Source organism: Gouania willdenowi, chromosome 11 (genome assembly GCF_900634775.1).
Source record: "Gouania willdenowi chromosome 11, fGouWil2.1, whole genome shotgun sequence".
In the NCBI taxonomy this organism is placed as follows: Eukaryota; Metazoa; Chordata; class Actinopteri; order Blenniiformes; family Gobiesocidae; genus Gouania; species Gouania willdenowi.
Window position 1 is genome coordinate 11008275 of NC_041054.1, and position 12740 is coordinate 11021014.

At 38.1% G+C, this 12740-nt stretch overlaps 1 protein-coding gene across 1 annotated transcript in view; it reads right to left on the bottom strand.

The window, feature by feature from the left end:
• The window catches only part of atxn1a (ataxin 1a), a 94418-nt gene that overhangs the window by 19447 nt on the left and 62231 nt on the right, over window positions 1-12740 (bottom strand). Inside the window, exon 3 of the mRNA XM_028461178.1 lies at window positions 6355-6474. The gene's annotated coding sequence lies outside the window, so the exon portion shown is untranslated. The remainder of the gene's footprint in view (window positions 1-6354; window positions 6475-12740) is intronic.

A 12740-nucleotide genomic window follows, 5' to 3' on the forward strand; every position in this document is an offset into this window, starting at 1 on the left:
AAACATGCCCTATTTGGGATGCGTGTGTCACTGTTTGAAATTACATCATAATAAAGCAAAGCATTTCTCTTCACTTCTGGAAAAAAACAGACTAATAATGCCTTAACCTCTCAAATTCTAAGGAGCGACTTCACTTACTCTTACAAATGTATTACAATATACAAGTAATAACTGAGTGATAACCTCCAAACAGAGTCCCTGATCCCATAATAAAGACTTTCCAATGCAAAGGACTTCTTTTTCTGTTGTATTTCCGTTCTGCATCAGAGTACAGTCTCAGTCACATCCAGTCACTAAGGAAACCGATGAAAAGCTTCTATATATACACACACACACGCACGCGCACACACACCGCACACTCCCTCAATGTCTGAAAGTCACAACTCTCTTGCTTATCATGGGTTTCCATCTGTCTCACTATGTTTGTGTGCGTGTGTGTGTTTCCAGTTAATAGGACAGCAGGTGTGCACCTATCTAACGGTCAAAAATAACACAAATACACATACGCAAACACACACAACTGTCGAAATGTTGTCTGTCCGGCTTTACATAGTGTACAAATATCGAACAATTTCAATGAAAATATAAAGAAAATATCTTTATGTTGTATGACAATTTTGAAAGTGTGTAATATGTTTTTTTGTGTGTATTTAATCAAAATCATATAAAGATATGACAAAATTAATTCATTAACAGCAGCAATAGCTGGAAAACAGGATGCTGAAAATGTATTATTTGTAACTGTAATGTAGGAAAAAGGGGTGGGACTAATAAGTTTATACTTCCACCCACTCCCTTTCGAACACAAAAAGTATGTGTATGTGGTAATATATGTAATTGTTTTGTTTTTATTTTCTGGAGGGAAGCCATCTGCATCAAATCTTGTGTTTATTGTAATTCAGTTTTTTGTATTATTACATTTTTAAAAAATAAAACAGGATATCATATCAGATCATCATACCGTTAATCTTTTTTAAAACTTGTGATCTCCTAACCTTTGATAATGATTTCATAATCCAGTTTTTTTTTATCCATTTACACATTCAACAAATGTCTTTCAGTCCTTTCAACACTTAGCATGCTGGACGTGCACTTTGCTACTTCGGCCCGAGTCCCATTCCATTCACAAACCTGCTAATCCACACACACTATTATAACCACGCTAGCCACACACACACACACACACACAAGGAAGTGCCCCTGCGTCCACATGCATGTGGGTGTGTGCACGCGAGTGAATGAGTGTGTGTGTGTGTGTGCGCGTGTTGCAGGATTAGGGAGGGACTCGAATGGATGAGCAAATCACTGCTAAACCTCTCTATTGCTGCATAATCTGACTGTGTACACACACAAACACTCTTCCACTTGTGCAGGCACACCAACGTGTAAATATTCACTTATGCATTCATACATGCAAACAAAAGACCAGCCAGCGAACTACAATTCCTTCACTACAGTACTACACCCACTTACACAAAGAATAGTTGTCACCACAGATGTTCCGACGCACAAACGTAGACAAAAGTCAAACCTACTTATTCATAGCTCTGGCAGACATAAACACTCAAACAATATCTCAAAGACAAATTGTAATCTTGTTTAGAAAATGTGTAGAGAAGCACAAAGGGGCCGTCTGAGAGGAATGTGGGATCAGAGGCTTTTAGCAAGAGGAAGTATTTATTCCCCATGAAAGCCCTCATGATGATGAAGAGAATTAAAGAAAAATAAAAGTCGAAGACAATCTATGACAAGGAGAGGAAAGATGCACGCCATGCAGACTCTATGCTACACCATATTATGATTTTTCATTCATTTTGGAAGTTCATTCAGTCCAAATGTCCACTACTTACACGTAAATCATTAACGATGACTCGACTGTGCAGAGTTTGCACTAAAAGGAAATGAAATGTACAACAAATGACAAACCGTAAATTCCAAATCAGAGGGGAGTCAAGACACAAGCGACTACAACGCTATATTTTCACAACCTTGACAATGTTATTAACAAGCATGTCACCTTTACAGGTTTGTTCACCTGACAGTTAGTTCTAGTTACACAATTGTCGCACTTCAAATGATTAGTTATTATAATCGATTTTGTGGCCCTGCATTTTCTTTCTTCATTTTTTTCTTTCCCCTTTAAAATATAACTCACAAGATGACCATGTTGCATTAGGCACAGTTATTATTAACATTAAATTCAATCTTGGCAAGTGTCAGATGAGAGATGTAGGAACAGAGGCAAAGCTGCAGTACACAAGCATTTTCTCCATAGATTTTACAGTAGACTAATAAACAACATCATCATATCTCTAGATGGCATGTGGTAAAATATAGTGACTGCTGACTGTCAGTCAGGGTGAGCTATGTTGTGTAATTGCCACAGGCAGGCATACATGGCATGAATGAGGAAGGTGGTGGGTACAGTGTGGGTGGAGGAAAGGTCTGCTCAGCTTTCGTCTTTGTCCGTGAATGATGAGTTCCACTTTTTTTCCACCAAAAGGTTGATGGACAAAAAGGTCAGAGGAGCAGCAGAGTGCGAGGAAGCTAAATTTATCAAATCTCTTTGCTCCACTGTAGCACACATCCCTCACTACTGACCCAACACACTAAACAGCCACCGTTCAAAACACACTATTGTCCTCACAGACAGCAAAACACATTAAACTCTGCAGGTGTCTGCATGCTTCCTCTCTGCAGGCCACCACAATACATTACTGAATTATAGTGTGGCTACCTTTGTGTTCCTGCATGAAATTATGCTCCATGACAGTTCTGATTCAAGTCAAAGCTTAAAGAGAGCTATGGCGGGAGTTTGAGGAATAGGTTATTACAGGGTCAAGAAGCATTAAGGTTAAAGTTTTGAATCTACACTACACCATGTTACATGACGGGGGCGAACTACACCATGTTACATGTAGGGGGCGGAGCTACAACTTGTTACGCAGCAGGGGGTGGAGCAAGAACTTGTTACGTGGATGGAGCGGAGCTACAACTTGTTACGTGACGGGGGAGCTACAACTTGTTACGCGACAGTTAGCGGAGCAACAACTTGTTACGCGACAGGAGGCAGAGCTAAACCTTGTCACGCAACAGGGAGCGGAGATACACTTTGTTACGTGGCAGGGGGCGGAGCTACAACTTCTTACGTGACAGGGGCGGAGCTATGTTAAGTTACAGGTGGCGGAGCTAAACGTTACCGATCCCAAGATACTGCATGGGCTTAAAGGCTGTTATTCAATGAGTGGTGTGTGGCAGGATGATAGCAGAGAGGACAGCCTACACTTGACTGACATTTGTCTTTGACTTTTTTGTTAATTGACCTTTCATAAAAGCCCCACCCCCCTTATTTACTTTTGGGATGTCCATCATGGTCTCATCTGTAATGGCTGGGAGAGTCTACCGGTGCGTGTCAGTGACACTTTTTGGAGCAATATCCTTCAGATCCAGGCAAAAGGGGTTACAATATACTGTGGAGGGATATATTCAACATATTAAAATGAACAACGAAGGGGACATTAGAACTATCAAAGCGAAAACATACCGGACCAGTCTCCTGCAAATGTCGGCTCACTTAACCGCAGTCTGCACTGCTGGGTAAGTTTTCTTATATTATATTGTTCGTATCCTCCTTCAGCTATGAGTGTTACCACAGCTAATGGTGATCTTAATAAAACAAACTGTTACATTAGCTAGCTAGCTGAACCTACAGATGACCCAAGGCTAATAAGATAGCAGCTAGTAACGCTGCTAAGTGGTCACAAAGCCTGTTAATATAGATTAGGAGACTTGTATGCTTCAGGAGGATGTCGACTAGAATATTGATTGTAATATAGTAATAGTGATAGTTGCTAATAACTGTATACGCCAGTCAACGCAGTCGCCGTCGCGCAACCTCCCTCCCCCCTTTCAATAGGTAAGTAAATGTATAGTTATGCCACTTTACTTAATCAAAATCAAATCATATCAAGATTTATTGTCATTTTGCTGAACATACACATTAGTGCAGACAAGATGAAAAAACGTTAAAAACATACATATCTCCCATACTACACATACACGCATACTGAAACACACATCCCTGAGACGTTTTTATAGTTTTATAGTCCATTGTAGACATCGCTCCAGTTCTGTTTTAGGCTTTGGGAACGCAAAGAACATGACTCTAACAGCCAAACTCTTGTGGTACCTGGTATCCGACTTGAACAGTCCATGATCTTACCGCTTCACCATCGTGAATGCTCTGAGCATGTCGGTGCTTACATAGAAACGGTTGCTCGGACGTATGATTGGACAATGACTGTTTGTGGGCGGGGTTTTTGCGAAAGGTCAATTGTGTTTGCATTGCAAATTGTATGGGTTTAGTTAAACAAGTAGCAGGCAATTCTGCTGGGAATGAATGTGAGTCAATGTCCTCTGGAGTGAAAAAACAAGATGTGTGTCTGTGTGAGCATTTCAACAGGACCGTCTTGGTGCCAATAAGACACTGCTTAGAGCAGTGTTGAAGGATGAGTTCACACTAGCCGGCCGCTTAGATTGTTGTGCATTAACGTTATTGTTAAGACAACCAAGAGCAGACATACAGGCTGAGAAAACAAATGTGCATGTTTCTGTTGGTTCTAAAGTAAGAGCTTCTCCTAAAATCCTAGCAGAGGTAGGAAACACAATTACTTCAGAAGCCTCAGAGTCTTCTGTATCTTGGTTTGTTTTCCCTCCTTCATCAAGAGGTATATTAGTTTTTAAGGTTTTAGAGAATGGGTGAATAAATAAGTCATGTACCATTTTTTCTTACTCAACGTTTTATAATCCATGTGTTAAGATCAGTGTTGGGCAGTTACTTTTTACAGTAACTAGTACTGTAACGTAATTTTTTTTAAAGAAATAACGCCGTTACCGCTACAATATGGTACGTTTGTCCGTTACTTTGCTAACTGCAGTGTACTTCCTGTTTACAGTGGCACTACATATTTTTGCGGGATGCCGTGCCAAACATGGTAAAACAGTAGAAGAAGAAGCATTGCCAGCATGTCTTTATTTACATCACGTGCGCCAATCATGGCGAGTCAAAGCGAGAGCAGGACGAGCTTCTCAAAGTAGAAATTCGCGCATTATTTTTGTCTCCAAAAGATGCATCCGTGAAGCTAAGCTAACGCTGCGGCTGGATTTTAACGGACTGTGACTGTTATCCAGGAACAGGTCAGCCAAACTATTGCACGGTATGTTGTTGTAAATATGCAGCCTGTCGCTGCTGTTGAGTCACTGCAGCTCATTAGCCTGATATGTTTAGCATTGTGTAGCTGACAAAAATGCTGTGAATTAGTTTTTCCACATTTATTTTCATAAGCATTTTCAACAGCAGAATGTGTACCTGGAATATGCACAGCTTACTTTACATTACTGTGCTAAGGCTGAAAATTTACATTTACAATTTTCATTTATGGTTGTTTTATAGCAGTTGATCAACAGTGGACTATTATATTATTACAGCACTAATATGAAGCTGTATGGACACAAATGACCCAAAATAAATAATACATTCTTTAATTCTAAGTAACTCAAAAGTTACTTTTTCCAGTAACGCATTACTTTTTGATGTAAGTAATCAAAATAGTAACTGAGTTGCTTGGTGGATGAAGTAACTAGTAACGGCAACTAGTTACTTTTTTTTTTTTCGGTAACTAGCACAACACTGGTTAAGACATCTCTTGTATCATGAGCTGCTTCCTAAAGTAAGGGTGTCCTGATCAGATTTTGAAATGGGATATTGCTCTGACCAGCAAAAAACCTCTATCGGCCCACATTAATAATCCTTGATATGAGCACTTCTTTAGGGTATTTAGGGTTAAATATGTATGTAACCCATTGGTTGATAATAAATAGGTCAGATTTTCTCATACATACTGTTGCTGACTATTGTTCTCTGTTTGAGTAATATCACTTCATCAAACCTTTTCTAACATTCAATACAACAAAGTAAGTAATAGAAGTATGTTTGATCCATGCTGAGATTGTGTCGGATTGATATCGGAATCAGCCAATATGCAAAAATGCAATACTGGCATCGTAACGGAAGTGAAAAAGTAATATCTACCGAACATGCATCACTGCAAACTAGTTCAGTAACAGCAACTGGACTACAAGCTCCATTATTACACAACAATTCCAACTCAGACATGCTAGATAATGTAAAGCATTGTAGAGGAATAAAAATTAATGATAGCATATTTTTTATAAAGAACTTTAAGAAATAACCCTTTGTCTTTTAGCTAACTGAAATACTATTCAGATTCATACACGTGATAGTTGTTTATTCAAGTAAAAACTGCAGTATGTACATCAGCAGGACATTCTCACCACATTCAGCACAACTCCTCCAGTCCCCTCTGGATTGTCAGCAGGTGGTAGAGCCCTTGGAGTGAGATGCTTCCAGACTGTCCCAGAATGCAGTGTGTTGATTCAGGGATTCAGCACTCTCTGTCGAATGAAAAGAACCAAATTTAAACAAAATGCCGAAAAAATTCCACATTTTCAAACCTAACAACCAAAAAAAAACGAAAATGTCAAAAAAGGTGTAATGTGCTGCGAGCATTGGCAAATATAGCATATTGAATTGTGACTTTGGATGTAATATCTGCTCTTATACCAATTCACAGCTCAATCATACATTTAAATATACTGTACTTGCCGGCAGTGAATAAAGGCAAGTAACCATGGGAACCTTTTCTCTATTTGTGTTTAGGTGATTTTTTTCCCACAACAGGTGAGAACAAGTCTACTTCGATGGCAGTGATAACAAAAAATTGTCAAGAAGCAAAAAATACAAGTTGTAGCACAAATAAAACAAGTTGGAGTTCATGTAACATTTTATTTTCTTAGTGGGAACACAAAGCACCAACATAAACTCCTAAATAATTAAACAATCCTCACAATAGTGTAGATAATAGGTTCCCAAAGTGGGGTAAGGGTACCCCAGGGGTACGCAAATTGCCATAGGGGGTACGTGAATGAAAATTAAAAACACTGTGACAACATTGGAAACTGGAATATAAATAGAGCAGCTAGGGCTAATGCTAGGTTAATGCTAATGTGATTGCAAGGCTAATACTAGGTTAAAGCCAATGCTAAGTGAATGCTAATGTTAAGCTAATGCTAGGTTAATGCAAGTTAATATACATTTCTAGGTTAATGCTAAGTCGATGTTAATGCTAGGCTAATTCTAGGTTAAAGCTAATGCTAGGTCAATGTTAATGCTAGGCTAATGCTAAGTTATTGTTTTTGTTATGCTAATGCTAGGTTAATGCTAAGTTAATATATTTGCTAGGCTAATGCTGGGTCAATGTTAATGTTAGGCTAATTCTAGGTTAAAGCTAATGCTAGGTCAATGTTAATGCTAGGCTAATGATAAGATATTGCTTTTGTTATGCTAATGCTAGGTTAATGGTAATGATAGGCTAATGCTATTGTTAGGCTAATGTTAATGCTCGGTAAATGCTTGTTAATGCTAATGCTAGATACTGCTAATGCTAAGCTAAGGCGGGATGACGCAGAACAGAACCTACATCCTCACTTACATTTTCTTCAGGAAATGCAAATATTGTAGTTATTATTATTATTATGCATTATTCCTCAACAGCATAGGTAAAATTCAGGGACAGATTTCACTGTAGTTCTACAATGTATATGACATTATGTTTATTAAGTGTGCAGGAGTAGGGGGTACATGGCTTCAGGTTAAAGGTGTGAAGGGGTACGGGTCTGTGAAAACTTTGGGAACCACTTGTGTAGATAAACCTTGTCTTTAGCCCTATCTTAAGGCAGCCATTTTTTTTTGCCATTGACCTCTTTGTCAAACATCAAATTTATTCATACACTCATTTACACAGGGCACTTCAGGTCAATGTCTGGCTTCGAACACAATAACATGTCTGAGATGGAGTGAGAGTCTAATCATGAACAACCCGCTCTAAATTCTGAGCAACTGTTGCTGAGCAGCATCCATGAATTACACTCCCAAGAGTTATCCATCATGTTCTGTAACAATCTTAAACAGTCAGGTACTCTGCAATATTGAGCTTTTTCACTTATTGCAACTAATACATACATGAAATCCTAATCAGGAGAAAATAAAACCTCAATATTATCTTTAAAGATAATAATTGGGCAGCAATCAGACAGACAAAGACATTTTGGCATGATAAACAGACCAGCTGATTATTGGGACACTGTGGGACTAATTAGTCAGGTTGTAGTAACTGGAGTGGAGGCTATGGATACGTGTGTGTGTGTTAAATCAATGTTTCTAGGTGTGTGAGGGATGTTGGTGCATCCCACTGATTAAGTCCTCATATGTGACCAGAAAAAAAGGTGCAGCTGTCTGGCATTGTGAGAACAAAATGGCGTTAAGGTATTTATCTTCATAATGCATAATAAGTGTCTTCTAAAAGATAGTGTTTACGAATATAATATGTTATGAAAGGCAAAGGGCTGCAGATGGCAGAAGCTACTGCTATTTGGGTGGGGGCTGCAAGGTAGCTCTGACATATCACACCATGGTCAGTACAATGACATTTTAAGGGTGCCCGAATCAATATTAATATCGGATATTGGTCCAATATTAGCAAAAATAAATAAATATTGGGTTATATCAGCCTGTATCTGTAACCTAATAGATATTGTAATACTGTAATAGATATTGTTTTTATTGGATTTATTTTCATTTATTTTATTTAATTGTAAAATATTCCAAAATTTAAGGTTAAAATGAATTGTACAATTCATCACTAACCTGACAGCTTTGATTATTGATTCTGTATTATATATGTACATTTGTATAACTACAATTATTCTATTTTTCTACTGTAATGTGTGCACTTGTATTCAATCCTTGTTAAATTAACAATATTTTACTTAATTATGCATCTTTTCCTTCTCTCTCTTTTTTTCTTTCTTTCTTTGTTTAGTGTTCATTCTTTTTATTTTTAATATTTCTTGAACCTCCATAACACAAGTAATTTTTCCCTGGCATAAATAAAGTATTTGTGATTCTGATTAACCCATTGGCTCATATCAAACTGGTCAGTTTTTGTCATACCTTGTTGATGGCTATTATTCTCTGTTTGAGTAATAACACTATAAAATAGGTAATAAAAGTAAATATGATCATTGCTGGCATCGCATCAGATCCATATCGACCAACACACAGTATTGGACAACTGAACGTGCAATGAGTAGATAAGTATTCATTATTAAGTAACAACAATGACAATATGTATGTGTGAGACAAAACAACTATTTGATTCAAAAGAAAAGGAATAAAAAAGCTGTAGTAACCCCCAATTTCCACTGGATGCAGCTCGGCTGCGTTACGTTACCGCGGCGCCACCGGAGCGGATAGGTTTCCATTTTCACTATATTGTTTCCTCTCATACTGTAACTGCACTGTAAACTGCAGCAACTTTGATTTAGTTCATATTTTACTGTTGCAGTTTTATCTCTGCTCTGTTGGCTGTTGCTAAAAAAACGTGGCTTTGACAAATCCAGAGAGTCCAACCTTCTTGTTCTTCTTCGTTAGGAACACTGACCTGTTTAACTGTTTATTGTTGCGTTTATAACACTAACTTTTAACTGTGTTCTCACGCGATTATATAAATATTGTGAGAACTCCTCTGTCTCGCGACGTCACAACCGGAGTGCACCGTGGCGCACTCAAAATGCAACCGGTGGGGATTACCGGATGGCGGACAGCGGGGCAAAACCGGATCGGTGCCGTGGCGCAGCGGAGACGTATCCAGTGGAAACCCCCAGTAAACGTGGCACCTATTTAAACAGTATTGAACACATAATCAGCACAACAGCGACGTGGTTTGTAAGGCAGAAAAAGACATGAGTAATGCATATTATTGATACATAGTATATATATTGAAAGTCTTCCCATGTTTCTAAGGTTGCCAGTTCATCCATTGACCACATTTTGCAAATCAACCCAACTTATTCAAATCCTTACTCAACCCAAATTTTCCTTTTACAATGTTCGCAGCTCTATTAACTAGGTGCAGTGATAAAGAGTTTTCCAACCCAGGTGTCACTGGTCAAATTGTTATAAATGACAATTGAACAGCAGTCATTTTATGCTTTCATTGTGACAAACGAGAATAGAATGGCTGGAGAAAAGAAAACCCCAGTTGAAGAAAGCAAATACAGCGCTGTGTACAACAGTGGTAAGTGATACATTTAAAAAAAAAAACACTCAATATAAAGGGCACACATGTGTAATAGTGGCAATCCAGTGGTGATGAAAAGGAAAGAATAGAGGAGATGGGTTTCAAGCTGACAGTGAAGAAGAGCGAGGCAACAAGAACGACAGAGAGCAAAACAGATGGTGGCAGATAGAAACTTGCTGGGAGGACTACGCTGGCAGAGCCGGCGAGGCACAGCAGGGAGTAGAGAAAGCTGAAAAATGTCAGCAAAAAGGGAGGAGGAGGAGGAGGAGGAGGAGAGGAAGGGCAAGGCAGGACAGAGTGAGGCGTTTAAATGTCAGCAAACCGCTAAAGACTGCAGGATTGTGAAGCAGCAGCATCAACTATAGACTAATACAGCCGCTAATAAAATGACTTTGGCCAAACACACTGTAGTGTTTTATTAAAGACAGTGAAATTACACAGAGTGATGTTACACTTCAATACTCCACTAGAGGTCAGGCAAGTAACTGCATGGGAAAATTGTCAAACGGTTAATCTTTTACTCCTATATGCAAAATATTAAATAAAAACTACACATGTTATTAAATTAAAAGTACATAATAATGTGTAGAATTTTTATTTTTAATTTTTTCTATTTATTTGAAAATTCAATTAGAGCCCAGCCAATTAATCAGGTTGATTTTAGCCATCACTGATTAATCAACATGGGTCAATAGACCATCAATGACCGATTAATCAATCGGGCTATAATATGTACTATATGTACTATATAATATGTACAGTAACTGTTTTTGTGTCTGTGCTTTATGCATTATAATCTGCCACTTTTGAATCATTGGACGTAATGATTACAAAATGCCAACACTGGGTGAAGTGCACTAGATCTTTTTTGATTTATCCATGTTTACAGTCTTTTTGTTTTTTTTTTTAATTGTGTTTCGGAAATACAGTTTGCACAAGTTTTGTTATTTATCAGTGGCTTTACAATCCATATGTTGACTGTGTTACTAATTAAAGTTCCTTATTTCAGTAGTGTTTAACTTATTTGTCTTGAATCATATTTTGGGTATTATAAGAATTTCTGTTCATGTACAGTATATATCCTGTGTATATTGATGTTCTTCATAGATCGGCTACTGCCTGCTATATTAGTTATTGGCAAATGCATTAGATATTGGCTTTTTAAAAGCCCAAATATTGGTATCAACCCTAAAAATCCCATATGGTTCAGGCTCTAGAGCGAATCTTGTGTCTATTGTATCGGGTTGAACAGTTTGAGTATTTTCAACAAGTCACAATCCATTTGATGAGGAAAAGACAGTCCAATGGCCCATTGAAATCCTAATTAATGCATCCAACCAACTACTTTCCAACCTGACTGTGAGCTTGTCTCCATACACATTGTCTCAATCTATCACGGTCACTTGAATAATCAGGCGGGCTAAATGAGTCGGGGGTGGCTAGGTGTAAAGCACATGATTGGACAGCTGATTGAATTGCAAAGTGCATTGGAGTGGACAGCTCCACAGTGTGTCTAAGTGGAAGCGTAACACGCAATATGTCACTGCGTCTGTTTGAATGCAATGTGTGCAGAGTTTATTATTTCCTGCCACACTTACATTGCATTACATTCATTTAAAGGATGTCTCTAGTTTGAATTGCAATGAGTGCATTCAAACTCCAAACAAACAATGATTTAGATGCTAACTATTCAGCTTTTGCTTCAACGTGCGTAAGCCTCAAACAGGTTCCAATAAGCTATCAGGTCAGGTTATTTACTGGCACACATACGAGCTGTTCAACAAAGTAAGTGGCTTTACACACTCTGTAAGCTTTTGTGTGAATTTGCTGTTCAGGTTCTCTCTAACAATGGATTTAAAAGGGGGGTATCATGTTTTTCTCAGGCACATAGTACCATTCTATAGCATACTCAAATAACTATGCTACCCAATTTTTTTGGGAAAATGCAGCAAATATTTTTTTTTAAATTTTAAAATAAATTTCCCTCTGTGGCACATGATTCATGACACCTCGATTTCGCCTCGGTCTCTTTATGAAACTCCAAGCTTGTCTGACACGCCCCCTTCAGTACTCATACAAACACGCATTGATTCTGTTTTTCTGTGCACTGTATTTGGCTACTTTGTACATTTTTACATAGCTGCAATACATTAAAATTTTTATCAAAGTGAGGAATGATAACGTACGGACGGAGATTTCTGTCACCGACACACACACCCGCTTACCCATGCTACTGCTGCTGGCGCTATAGTCCAGAATAGGGATCGCATTGTGTCTGTGTACTTTAATAATTATTAATAATAATTGATCCACTTTCAAATAAGCTCTTGTTTTAAAGCAGTCATCTGAAAAGGCAGGTGCGCAGTTATCTCTCAGCTGTTTGCTGTGACTGCAGCTGATTTAAAAGAGCTAGAAGCGGGGGAGGGGTAAAAGTTTTATTTACATTTTTATTTTATTTAAATTTTTTATTTTAATGTGTACATTAATGAGTACAGACAACATAAGCCATGGGTTTTTTAC